Below are 14,253 nucleotides of genomic sequence, written 5' to 3' on the forward strand. Positions count from 1 at the left end.
TTTTGTTTTCCTCTTCTCTAACACTAACCTGCACTGGAGGCATCTGACCTGTTGCGGCTGCCATGACTTGAGGGGTGGTTGCCCCTAGGCTGCCTTAGACAAAGGAACATTTCTCTGATCTGAGGAAACTTGAAAAGTTCTTATCTCCTGTGAGAGCGATTTTGCTAAATCTTTCAAGACTCTCAGTTTTTGCTGAATTTTACCACTAGGTTTCTGCCTCTCTATATTTCTAGTTCCTAATCTCTCTGTCCTGTATGGTTTTTTTTGTTTGTTTTCTGATCTAGCTGCTCCTCAGTAGGCACTGAGGTCTCTTATCATACTGCTAACTGGTTCAGGGGCAGATATTTCCTGCTGTTTCACAAGTATGCAAGTTTGCAGGTAGCACCTTCCTTTCCCCAAGCCCTGACGCAGCACCTGTGGTACAGCTGCAGCAGTGGCTCCTATGAGAGGGGAAGGAACCTTTTAAAACTTTTAAACTCCAAAATCTTCTGCAGTTTTGCTTCATTTTAGCTCTCCTGGCTATCAAAAAACACAAGTAAATATACAGTTATCTGACCAACAATTTCCTTGTTATACATTCCCTTAATAATCTTGAAGGCAGTCACCACCTTTTTTTTTATCATCCCCTTCAGGGACAAACATCTCCCACATTCCCAGATAAGTTATAACCTCTTTAAACCTTTATTTTTAACCTATGTTACTCCTAAGAATTGTATAAGATCCTTCTTTTTCACCCTGAGGGCTTCTTTGAGCCCAGAAAGAAAGAGAGACTTTTGAGAGAATGCCTGTCCTATCACTTACGTTGGCTGTAAGATCTGCGCCATTGCTCACCACCTCGCCTGTCTTGCTCTTTTCGGCAGGTCACCTAAATGAAGACTGTGCCATCCTCTGGGGGAGGATCTGGAAGGGCCCTTCACTCCATGAGCCGCGTCTTCCTCCTGGCTATCCGACTTCAGTCCACGCTGGGCACCAAATATGTCCCGACCTGCAGGACATTCAACATGGGTCTGATGAAAACCTAGGAGAAAGATGGAGGACAGGGGATACAGGAATGGATGCCAAGACAGGATTCTGATCAAGGCGACAACTTTATTTCATCACAAGGGAATTTATATAGGAGAACTGAGGAGGGAAAGGGGGAAGGTGTGCTTGCAGCTGCAGGGGCAAGAGGTCACTGGGAGAGGTGGTCTGCTGTGTTGCCTGGCTACCTAATCTACATGGCAAGAGGTCAGGGGTAACCTGACAGCAGGATCCGATCCTATCTATTACAATTTACTACTGCTCAGGCCTATCTTCTGAGGACCTTGTAGCTTTTCCAATTAAGCTAATCTTTAACTGACTGGTAAACCCCAGGCTTGTTACTTGGAATTTGCTTTATGTCAGAAGGGGTGGCAGGGTGGTCTTAGTATCATGTTTTCTCTATGAGTACGTGATACAGCCTAGCTGACTGATGGCTGGAGAGGTCCCTAACACATTTTATATTTGGTGGAATAATTCAAGGAGTATTGGTGTTAACTCTTTTCTGAATGTCTCATAGAAATCTTCATTAAAATCATCTGGCCCTGGGCATTTTTGTTTGGGAGACTTAATGATAGGTTCTATTTCACTAGGAGTTATATATATCTTTAAATTGTGTATCTGATCTTGTTTTAAATGTGATTTGTGGGTCCTGTTGAGAAAATTACCCATGTCTTTTAAATTTTCCAATTTGGCTGAGTAGAGGATATTAAATTATGTACATATGATTCTTTTGACTTTCATAATGTTTGTTGTTATGTCTCTGTTTTCACTTCTGATTTCTTAATTCAGATATTCTCTATCTGCTTTTTAGTTAATTTGGATAAGGGTTTGTCTATCTTGTTCATTTTCTCAAAGAGCCAACTCTTTGTTTCATTGATTTATTGTATGGTTCTCTTTGTTTCTATTTTATTGACTTCAATCCTGAGTTTGAGGATATATGGCCATGTATTCATTTTGGGTGTGGCTCCTTCCTTCCTTCCTTCCTTCCTTCCTTCCTTCCTTCTTTCCTTCCTTCCTTCCTTCCTTCCTTTATTGTTGTAGAGCTTTCAGGTGTGCTACTACTTTGCCAGTATGACATCTCTTCAGTTATTTTTTTGTAGAGACTTAGTGCTAGCAACTGCCTCTTAGTACTCATTTCATTGCATGCCATAGTGTTCCAGATTTCCTGGATTAGTTGTGTCAGGAATTTTTTAAGATTTAATATTTCATTTGACCAACGCATTCATTTTTTCTATTATTTCTTCCACCTTTTGTATTCTGTTGGTGAAGCTTGCCTCTGTAGTTCCTGTTTGAATTTTCAAATTTCCCAATTTTAATACTTCATTAATTGTGTTTTTCATCAGTTCTTCTATCGTCAGATTTTGAATAATTTTATTCATTTCCTTTTACTGTTTGTGTTTTCCTGCTTTTCTTTAAGGGATTAATAATTTCCTCACACTGTTTTTTGGATTTCTTTAAGGCATCTATTCATTTCCATAGTAACAGCCTCTGTCATCGTTACACAGGCTGTTTTTAGGTCTTTGTTCTTGGGCTTCACCTCTGTTGTCATATTCAGTGCTTGTTATGGTGGAGTTGCTGGGCTCCAGTGGGTACATATTTTCCTATCTGTTATCGATTGTGTTTTTATGGTGATGTCTAGATATCTGCTACTGTGATCATTTTAGGCCTGGGTGATGACATTTCTTTTTCTCTATTGGGTATTTTTGTTGTTGTTGTTGTTTTTCATGATTTCTACATTTGGAGAGTGTGATGGCAGTGTGCTGCCAAGTTGAAAATTTTAAGTGGATCTGATTCCATGACCTGTTTAGCAGGTGTGTTCCCAAAGTATGCCTTTTTGAGAATTGTGGGAGAGACACTAGAGGGGAAGATCTGTGGGATTCATAGGGGACAGGGAGAGAGGTGTTTTGCTGTTGATCTGGGGATGATAATGGGGAGTTTGATTTAGGGGAGCAGAGGGAGGGAGAAGAGAAGGTTTGCAGGCAGACAATCTAATTTTCAGGTAGGCATGGCATAGGGGTTATTAAGGTTAGGGTCAACTTAAGACAGGTGTTTAGCTAAATTTCATGGTGTTAAGATGCATTCTGATATTTTTTCTTTTATCTATAGACAAATGTTATTCTCGGCCATAATCAGTGAATCCTCCCTTTGAAATCAGTGACAGTTAATACAGAAACACATGGATGCTCAACATGCTGAGAATAAGCAGTAGTCAAGTGTTTAACACTAAGAAAGGAGTTAAACTACATCATGTATATATCTATATACTACACCATCTAATGTTGGGGAACATCTCAAAGAAGAGCATGGAAAGAATGTTGGAACCAGAAGACAGGGAGAAAGGCTGTGAAATTCTGTCCACCAGGCACAGCACAGTTGAAGTAATCATGACTTTAGTGAAGTGTTGGTTGTCTGCATAAGACTGTACCTACCAATAGTCAATCACTGATAAGAGATCAACATATTGGGCTCTAATTTGCTTTGATGGATTATGGTTTACTAACAGGTTCTGTCAAAGGGGGAATAGTTGATTTCAGTTGTATACATGGAGGAACCTACCAAGCTTTAGCTGGTAGTTACAACTCATTGTCATAGAATTATCCTGAGTGAACTCACTGGGCTCCCATAACAAACAACCAAAAATAACAAAAACTATGAATGGAAAAAGGATAATATTAGTAAGAAGGGAGTGTTTATAGTGATGAGGTGGACATTATAATGGGTACAATAATAAGTGAATGCTACACATATAAAATAAAAAATATATCATAGACATATAATATGTATGAATATATATTTATTTGTCAAGAATTTATCTAACCAAATTAAATTTTAACTCATACTTATTATTTTTTCTATATATTCTGAAAAAGGATTTTCTGTGCAAAATGTAAGGTAATGATGAAAATATCAATGATACTTAAGAAAAGCTACAAGATATTATTTGTAGTTTACAATATTTTCTTAATATTTGTAATTACAACATATCCTCATATGTAAGATATATTTTCATACTTTAAATTTACATCAAATTTTCTGGCATAACTTCTCTTTGTTTTTTTGGGAATCTATTGAAGAATTTCTGCTTGGTGATTTTGCTACATGTTTCATTTGTTTTGTTGTGATTCTCATATCTCAGTCTCATTATTGTTGTGTTTTCAGGGATGTGCCTCTATATAAACTTGTGGTATATGTTTTAATTCAAGGACCTTGTTGGGAGGGAGATGAAATGATGAAGATAACTATCATGTATATTCTAGACCTGGAGTATCAGGGGATCTGCTGTGAGGAATTCTTCCCATTTATAGAGCAAGTCTTTAAGGAGTTGTTCTCCAGGGAGAAGAATGGCATGTAAAAAATATCACTGATCTAATGATGTACTTTGGTTATTGAACCCACAGAGATGACAGACCACATGATTTAGACTGTAATCTCATTAAATATCTGTGCCCTGGCAGGAATCACTTCCAGATCCTCCTTGCAAAGAAAATATTTCTGACTCCTAAAGTCTGTCTGAATTTCCTGAGACAAATCATCCTTTCCCAACATTCAAGTGAGATATTAATATCACTCCCCTGGAAAACAAGCAGATAATAACATCTCAGTAAATCTGGGGCAGTTATAAAAGGTGTTTATAATGAAATTCATCGTGGGAAGCAAAATTATAAGATTTAATTAAGATAATGTGTAAACAGTGGTGAAAAACCAGGACTTCTTGAAATTTGCAGGCAAATGGGTGGACCTACGATGAAGAAATCCTGAGTGAGGTAACCCAGAAAGATAAGCACGGTATGTACTTACTCATATGTGGATATTAGACATAAAGCAAAGGATAACCAGGCAAGAATTCATAACCCCAGGGAAGCTAGGTAAAATGGAGGCCCCTAGGTGGGACACACAAGGAGGACCCCAGGAAGGTGAAAAGGTTAAGATATCCTGAGTAAACTGTGAGGGAGTTAAAAGGGAGGATATAGGGGATGGGGACCTGAGGGATTCAAATGGCTATGTTGGAGGAGGGACTGAGAGGGAGAGCAAGGAAAGAGATATTTTGATAGACGGAGACTTTATGGAGTTAGGGAGAAACCTCGTGCTAGAGAAATTCTCAGGAATCCACAAGGATGACCCCAGCTAAGACTCCTAGCAATAGTGGAGTAGATGTCTGCGCTGGCCTTCCCCTGTAATCAGATTAGTGACCGTCCTAATTCCAATCATAGCACAGACATCCAATAACTGATAGAAGAAGATGTACGGATCCACAGTTCAGAACTGGGCTTAGCTCCTGGGATTGAGTAGAAGAGACAAAGGAGAGATCACATGAGCAAATGGGGGAGGTCAAGATCCTGATGGGGAAAACCACAGAGACAGCTGAATTGAGTTACTGGCAGCTCAAAGACCCTGGACTGACACCCGGGGGACCTGCAATGGACTGAACCAGGCCCTCTAAATGTGAGCCATTGTTATGTGGCTCGATCTGTTGTGGAGGGGCGCGCAGTTGGATTAGGACTTATCCCATGTACATAAACTGGCATTTTGGAGCCCATTCCCTATGGCGAGGGGCTTGATCCTGCATCAAATTGATATCGGGACTTTGGTGAATTCCCAAAGGAGGCCTAATCCCCTGTGAGTAGTAAATGTGGGTTTGGATGGGGGGGTTGGAGAGGCAGAGAAAGGAAAGGGAGGGGTATCTGAATGGGAATGTACAAATAATTAAGAAAAACAAAGATGATAAGAAATAAAACTCACAATACTCCCATACTGCTACAATCAGTGATCTGTAATCATATGTTTTTATTGTTACCCTACTGGCTCTAACTGAACTCCTCTAATATTCTCACCAAGAACAGGACCTATTTATTTCTGACTAAAGATTTGTCTCTTTTAAAATATGAAGATACTTCCAAGGGAGACACAGCAAACTCTTAATCCCAGACAGAGAACCCAGAATGGACCAAATAATTATTCTACCAAAGTCTAATTCGGTTAACCAGAGAGTTTATTGATATTACTTATGTATAGGCGATGAGACACTTGGAGAACAGGGAGACTCAAATGCAGCTGTGTCACCAAAAGCTCACCCCTACACTGATGATAATCCAGGAAATCTGAATGAACACAAGTGCTATGTGTATGACATGAAGTCTTCACATGCTGTAAAGTCAAGCACATGTGGCAAGATCATGTTGATTTTGGCAACTCTGCTAGTCAGTGTCTCCTTCCATAGTGACACTTCCATAGGGAGTTTTATGACTCCCTCCTTCCTTCCAGGGGAGTGTTTCAATTCAGAGGACATCACGAGACTATATGAGACTGCTAAAAACTGTGCTGGTTACATTCTTTGTGTGTGTGTGTGTGTGTGTGTGTGTGTGTGTGTGTGTGTGTGTGCATATTGCATGTACACATGAATGTGGAGAACAAACACTAATGTCAGGTATCATCTTTAGGAGACATCTACTTTTAAAATACTTTTAAGATTTATTTTTCTTTATAATATGAATTTTTCTGTGTGCGTTGCATATATGCTCATGAGTGTAAGTACCCTTGGAGTTCAGACACATTCAAGACATAACTTGTTGTGTACTATCTGGTACCAGTATTGAAAATGGAACTTAGATATACTTCCATAGTGGTATGTATTTTTTAATTTTATTTTTAATTTTTACAACAGTCTTGTGTTACATATCAATCCTAGTTCCCTTTCCCTCCCATGCTCATACTCTCCCCACCAACTCTCCATTGCACTCTCCATCTACTGCTCAGAGAGGATGACACCTCCTTTGGGGAATCATCAAACTCTGTCACATTGTTTGTGGCAGGACCAAGGCCCTCCCCACTGTATCTAGGCTGAACAATGCATCCCCCATAAGGAATGAGTTCCAAAAAGTCAGTTCATGCACTTGGAATAAATACTGGTTCCATTGCCAGAGGCCTCATAGACTGCCCAAGCACCAAAACTAACACCCATATTCAGGGGGCCTAGTTTGTTCTTATGCAGGTTCCCAAGTTGTCAGTCTGTAGTCAGTGAGCTTCTGCTTGCTGAGGTGAGATGTTTCTGTGTGTTCCCAACATGGTATTCACCTCCTTACTCATCATTCCTCCCTCTTTGTAATTGGACTCCAGGCATTCGACCTAATGCTTAGCTGGGGATCTGCTTCTGCTTCTCTCAGCTACTGGGTAAACATTCTATGATGTCTCTTATGCAGTCTTGTGATGTCCCCTGAATTGAAACACTCCCCAGGAAGGAAGGAGGGAGTCATAAAACTCCCTATGGAAGTGTCACTATGGAAGGAGACACTGACTAGCAGAGTTGCCAAAATGAAGATGATCTTGCCACATGTGGGTGGCATTTAAAGTAGTCATCAATCTTATTATCAGGGAAAGGCATTTAAGGTACTCTCTCCAGTATTGCTTAGGTTTTTTTTCTTCTCATAAAATGATTTAATTATGATGACTGTTTACAATTTTTATTCTGAGCAGTTTATATATGTATCTCACATAGTCTTCTGAACAACTCAATATGTGAATCACTGATATATATATATATATATATACATATATATATATATATACACACATATGAAAAAGAAACCAGCACAGACAAATTCCTTGATCCAACAGCCACGGACTTTGCTCAGCATAGTCAAATTTATATTGCTTAGATTCTTAGTTGGGGTCATACTTGTGGATTCCTGGAAATTCCCTAGTGCCAGGTTTCTCATTAACCCCATAATGACTCTTTATGTAGGTATCACTTTCCTTACTCTCCCTCTTTGTCCTTCCCCCAACTTGACCTTCCCATTCTCTCATGTTCTCTTCCCCACCCCTTCTTCCCTTTTCCCTCTCCTACCCTCCTCCTCTTCCCTCTTTGTGCCCAATTTACCCAGGAGATCTTATCCATTTCTCCTTCTCATGAGTGTTCATGTATGTCTATTTTAGGGTCCTTGTTTCCTAGCTTTTCTGGGTTATGAATTGTAGGATGGTTATCGTTTGCTTTATTTCTAATATCCACTCACGAGTGAGTAAATATCATGTTTGTCTTTCTGTGTCTGGGTTACTTCACTCAGGATGGTTTCTTCTAGTTCTTTTAGTGTGTATGGAAATTTCAAAATGTCTTTGTTTTTTTTTACCTCTGAGTAGTATTACATTGTGATAATGAATTCTATAAGCATTTTTCAGTTGAGGAACATCTAGGCTTCTTTCTGCTTCTGGCTATTGCAAGTAGTGCTGCTATAATCATAGTTGAACAGATGTCTTTTTGGTATGAGTGTGTATCATTCGGGTACATGAAGAAGAGGGCTATTGCTAGGTCTTGAGGTAGATCAATTCCCAATTTTCTGAGAAACTGCCATATTGATTTCCAAAGCAGCTGTACAAGTTTGCACTCCCACCAGTAATTGATGATTATTCCCCTTAATCCTCAACATCTCCTGCATAAGCTTTTGTAAGTGTTTTTGATTTTAGCCATTCTGGCAGTTGTAAGATGATATCTCAGAGATGTTTTGATTTGCATTTCACTCATGGCCAGGATGTTGAGCAATTCCTGAAGTGCATTTCAGCCATTTGAGATTCCTGTATTGAGAATGATTTATCTAGATCTGTACCCCATTTATTAATTGGATTATTGGATGTTTTTGGTGTCTAGTTTATTGAGTTCTTTGTATATTTTGGATATTAGCCCTCTCTCAGATGTGGGGTGGGGGAAGACATTTTCTCATTCTGTAGGCTGTCATTTTGTCTCATGGACATTATCCTTTGCCTTACAGAAGCTTCTCAGTTTTAGGAGGAACCATTTATTAATTGTCAATCTCAGTATCTATGCTACTGGTGTTATGTTCAGGAAGAGTTTTCCTGTGCCAGTTAGTTCAATGATACTTCCCACATTCTCTTCTAAGAGGTTCAGTGTGGCTGGATTTATGTTTAGGTCTTTGATTCATTTGGCCTTAAGTTTTGTGCATCATGATAGATATAGATCAATCTGAAATCTTCCGTATGTCAGCAACCAGTTTTGCCAGCACTGTTTGTTAAAGATACTTTCTGTTTTCCATTGTATAATTTTAGCTTCTTTGTATAAAATCAGGTTTTCATAGGTGTGTGGACTGATACCAGGGTCTTCAATTCGATCCTGTTGGTCTACCCATCTGTTGTGCAAATACCAAGCTTTTCTCATTGCTGTAGCTCTATAGTAGAGCTTGATGTCAGGGGTGGTGATGCCTTTAGAAGTTCCTTTATTGTACAGGGTTGTTTTGACTACCCTGATATTTTTTGGTTTTCCACATGAGGTTGAGTATTGTTTTTTCAAGGTATGTGAAGAACTGTGCTCAGATTGGGGATTGAATTAAGTCTATAGATTAGTTTTGATAAGATTGCAAATTTTATTATGTTGATCCTACATACCCAAGAGCATGGGAGACATTTCCCTTTTCTGATATCTCCTTTAATTTCTTTCTTTAAAGTCTTAACATTCTTGTCATACAGATCTTTCCCTTGTTAGGCTAGAGTTACTCCACGATATTTTATGTTGTTTGTGGCTATTGAGAAAGGTGATATTTCTCTGATTTCTTTATCAGCTCATTTATCTATCATCTATATAGGAAGGCTACTATTTTTTTCATTTAATATTCCCATTACTGATGGTGTTTGTCTGCTGTAGTAGTTCCCTGGTAGAATTTCTCATGGCGCTTATGTAGTATACCATATCATCTGCAAACAGTGAAAGTCTGACTTCTTCCTTTCCAGTTGATATCCCTTTGATCTCGTTTTGTTGTCTTATTGTTGTAGCTAGAAGTTGAAATACTATATTTAATAATTACTGAGGGAGTGGAACTCTTTGCTTGTTCCAGATTCTAGAGGAATCACTTTGGATTTCTCTACATTTAGTTTTATGTTGGCTATTGAATTGCTATATATTGCCTTTATTATGTTTAGGTGTGTTCCTTGTATCCATGATGTCTACAAGATCTTTATAATTAAGGGATGCTGGGTTTTGTCAAAGTGTTTTTCAGCATCTAATGAGATGATCATATGGTTTTTTTTTAATATGATAGATTGAAGATTTTCTTATGTTGAACCATCCCTGCATCTCTGGGATGAAGCCTACTTGATCATTGAGGATTGTTATTTATTTATTTATTTTGATGTGTTCTTTGGTTCAGTTCGCCATTAATTTATTGAGTACTTTTACATAAACGTTCATGAACAAGATGGCCTGTATGTAATTCTCTTTCATAGTGGCATCTTTGTGTGGCTTGGGTATCAGGGTAACTGTAACTTCATAAAAAGAAGTTGGCAATGATCCTTCTGTTTCTGTTGTGTGAAACAATTTCTGGATTATTTATTTTAACTCCTCTTTGAATGTCTGGTCAAAATTTTCATTGAAACCACCTGGCTCTGTGCATTTTTTTGACTGGGAAAGTTTTGATGACTGCTTCTATTTCTTCAGGGGGTATATACCTATTTAAATTGATTATCTTTTCTTGATTTAATTTTGGTATCTGATTACTATCCAAAATATTGTCCATGTTCTTTAAATTTATTGATTTTTTGGAGTACAGGTTTTTGAAGTATGATTTGATGATTCTCTGGATATTCTCAGTGTCTGTTGTTATGTTACCTTGTCATTTCTGATTTTTTTATTTTGCAAATTATCTCTCTGCCTTTTTGTTAGTTTGGAAAAAGTTTTGTCTAACTTGTTGATTTTTCCTGAGAACCATCTTATTATTTCATTGATATTTTATTGTTTTCTTTTGTTTATATTTTCTTGATTATCCCTCAATTTATTTCCAGCCTTCTACTCCTCCTGTGTGAGTTTGTTTCTTTTTGTTCTAGACCATTCAGGTTTACTATTAAATCGCTAGAGTGGAGTCCTCCAGTTTCTTTATATAGGCACTTTGTTCTGTGAACTTTTAGCTCTGCTTTCATTGTTTCCCTTAAGTTTGGGTATGTTGTGCATTCATTTTCATTGCATTATAGGAAGACTCTAGTTTCTTTCCTTATTTCTTCCTAGACCCAGGGGTGATGTAATTGAACATTATTCAATTTCCATGTTTTTTTCCTGCAATTTATGTTGTTGAATTCTAACTTTAACCCCTGGTGATGCAGTAAGATACAAAGGTTTGTTACTTTTTTTAATATTTGTTGAATTTTGCTTTGTTGTAGATTATGTGGGTGACTTTAGAGAAAGTTCCATGAGATGCTGAAGTAAGGTATTTTCTTTTTTGTTTGGGTGAAATATTCTATAGATGTCTGTTAAACCCAATTGAGTCATATCTTCTGTTAATTCCATTTCTGTGTTAAGTTTTTTTTGTGGTTGTCCTGTCCTGATGTAAGAGTGGTGTGTGGAAGTCTCTCATTAAATCACATTGATGTCTGATTTAAGTTTTAGTTATGTTTCCTTTACAAATGTGGGTAGCCTTGTATTTGTGCCATTGATGTTCAGAATTGAGACTTCATCTTGATGGATCTTTCCTGTGATGAATATGAAATATCCTTCTTCATTTCTTTTGATTAATTTTTGCTAGAGATCTAATTTGTTATATATTAGGATTGCTATCCCAGCTTGCTTCTCAAGTACATTTGAATTGAAAATCTTTTCCCAGTCTTTTACTCTGAGGTATTGTTTTTCTTTGATGTTCATGAGTGTTTCTTATGTGCAGCAGAAGGATGGATTCAGTCTTCATCTTTATTCTGTCTTTTTATAGGCAAATTGAGACAATTTATATTAAGAGATACTAATGACCAGTGATTATTACTTCCCTTCATTTTGTATTTGTTGTTTTTGGTGGTATTGTGTGTGTGTGTTTCCCTTATTTGTGCTTTGGTAATGTGGGATTATGTATTGCTTATCTTTTTTGTGGATATTGCTAGCTTCCTTTGGTTAGAGTTTTCCTTCCATTACTTTCTGTAGGGCTATTTTGTGGATCTATACTGTTTCAGTCGGGTTTTGTCATGTAGTATCTTTCCACTACTTTCTGTAGGCATTGATTTTTGGATCTATTTTGTTTCAATCAGGTTTTGTCATATAATATCTTGTTTTTTCTGTATATAGTGATTGAAAGCTTTGCTAGGTATAGGAGTTGGGGCTGGCATTCAAGGTCTTTTACTGTCTATAGACCTTCTCTCTAGGAACTTCAGGTTTTCAAAGTTCCACTGCAAAGTTACGTGTAATAATTTGCTACTTCTCCTTTTTCCTTTGCAGCTCTTAATATTCTTTCTTCATTCTGAATGTTTGGTGATTTGATTATTATGTGGCAAGGGGAATTTTTTGGTACAGTCTATTTGCTGTTCTGTAAGCTTCTTGTACATTCAGCGGCATGTCCTTCTTTAGGTTGGAGAAGTTTTCTTCTACAGTATTGTTGAATATGTTTTCTGTGCCTTTGAGTAGGACTTCTCCTTTTACTATACCTATTATTCATAGGTTTTGTTTTTTCACAGTGTCCCAGAGATCCTGGATATTTTATATTAGGTATTTTTTGGATTTAACATTTTCCTTGGTCGATGAATCTATTTCTTCTATTGTGTCATCAACACTTGAGATTCTAAGTTCTATCTCTTGAAATCTGTTGGTTATACTTGCATCTTTAGTTCCTGATTATTTATCTAGATTTTCCACTTCCATAATTCCCTCCATTTGTGTTTTCTTTATTGCCTCTATTTCAGTTTTCAAGTTTGGAACTGGTTCCTTCACCCATTTGATTTTTTCTTTCTTTCTTTAAGGGATTTGTTGATTTCTTCCAGTTGTTTTGCTCGTCTTTTCCTCCATTTCTTTAAAGGAGTTTCTCATTACACTTTAAGGGCCTCTGTCATCTTTATGGTTGTTTTCATCTGCTTTATCTGTGTTGGGATGTTCAGGACTTGTTGATATAGAACACATAGTTTCTGGTGCTGTCCTATGCTCTTTATCTTGTTGAATGTATACTTTTTTTTGGTTTTTCGAGACAGGATCTCTCTGTGGCTTTGGAGGCTGTCCTGGAACTAGGTCTTGTAGACGAGGCTGGCTTCAAACTCACAGAGATTGTGTGCCCAAATTCTGAACCCCGATATCACCAAGAGGCCCATTTCGATCCAAAAGTAAAGAGTCTTTTATTGTAGATGTTTAACAAGCTAACCCCATTAGCTCGGGCCCTTCACCATGCCACCATGGCAATGGCTGGGAAAGATCCCAAGTAACCTCGAGGCAGGGACCTTAAAGGGCAGTATAAGGGGAATGTCTAGGGTTATGAAACAGTCTCAGGATTGGTGTGTTTCCAGGTTTGGGTGACCTGCCCTGTGTTGATTGGTCAAATGGTTTTTATGGCCCATAGGCCCTCCCAGGGCTGTTTGCTATGTTGTGCACTGTCCATAAAGCACACCCAGAGCTGTAAAGCACAGCCCTGCCAGCTAGCTTCTGGTTGTTTCCTTGCCACGAGGAGGGCATCTGACCTTAGTGACCAGGACAGGAGCAGCAAGGTCATGCAAGCACATGTTAGCCTGTAATGGCTGCTAAACTGGGGGACTGATATCTACAAGATAAGTCTGCCTCTGCCTTCTGAGTGCTGGGATTAAAGGTGTGTGCCACCAATGCCCAGTTTGAATGTATATTTATACTGTAGTCTACCCATCTCTTCCTCCAGTGCGTGCTGGTTGGGCTTGTGGTTTTGGGGTCCCTCTCCCTTCAGTTGGTGTAGGTGGGGCCTGTGGCTTAGGTGGCCATCCTTCATACAGCTGGAGGCAGGTTTCTGTTTCTGCTGGATGCTGATAGAGTTCTGTGCTACTTCCAAGTATAGGTGTGGCCAAGGCTACCATTTTGCAGAGAGGTTGCTCTCAGTTTTCTTGGGCTTCAGTGGGGAAATATGGGGCATATGACATGCCCAGGGCAATTAGGTGCTAGTAGTTATGCTCCTCCAGCCTGGGACCCAGGGACTCACTTCTCCCAGTTGGAATGGGGCCATTGCTCTATTGACAGCAGATGCAGTGCTGGATGGTTTGGGGTAAGGGAAGGTTGCTCCCAGGTCTCTGGAGCTTTGGTGGGTGGGGATGGGACATGTGATGTGCCAAGGACAATTAGGTCCTATAGATCAGGGGCCTCAAGCCAGGGATTCAGGAGCTCATCTCTCCTGAGGGGAATTGGGGTGAGGTTCCAATGTCAACAGATATGGTGCTGGATGCTTTGGGCTATGGAGAGGCTGCCTCCAGTTCTCTTGGTCTTAGGTGTATGGGGATGGTGTATGTGACATGTCCAAAGAGATTAGGGCCTACATTTTA

The sequence above is a fragment of the Mesocricetus auratus genome, unplaced genomic scaffold (genome assembly GCF_017639785.1).
Source record: "Mesocricetus auratus isolate SY011 unplaced genomic scaffold, BCM_Maur_2.0 Super-Scaffold_100044, whole genome shotgun sequence".
NCBI lineage: Eukaryota > Metazoa > Chordata > Mammalia > Rodentia > Cricetidae > Mesocricetus > Mesocricetus auratus.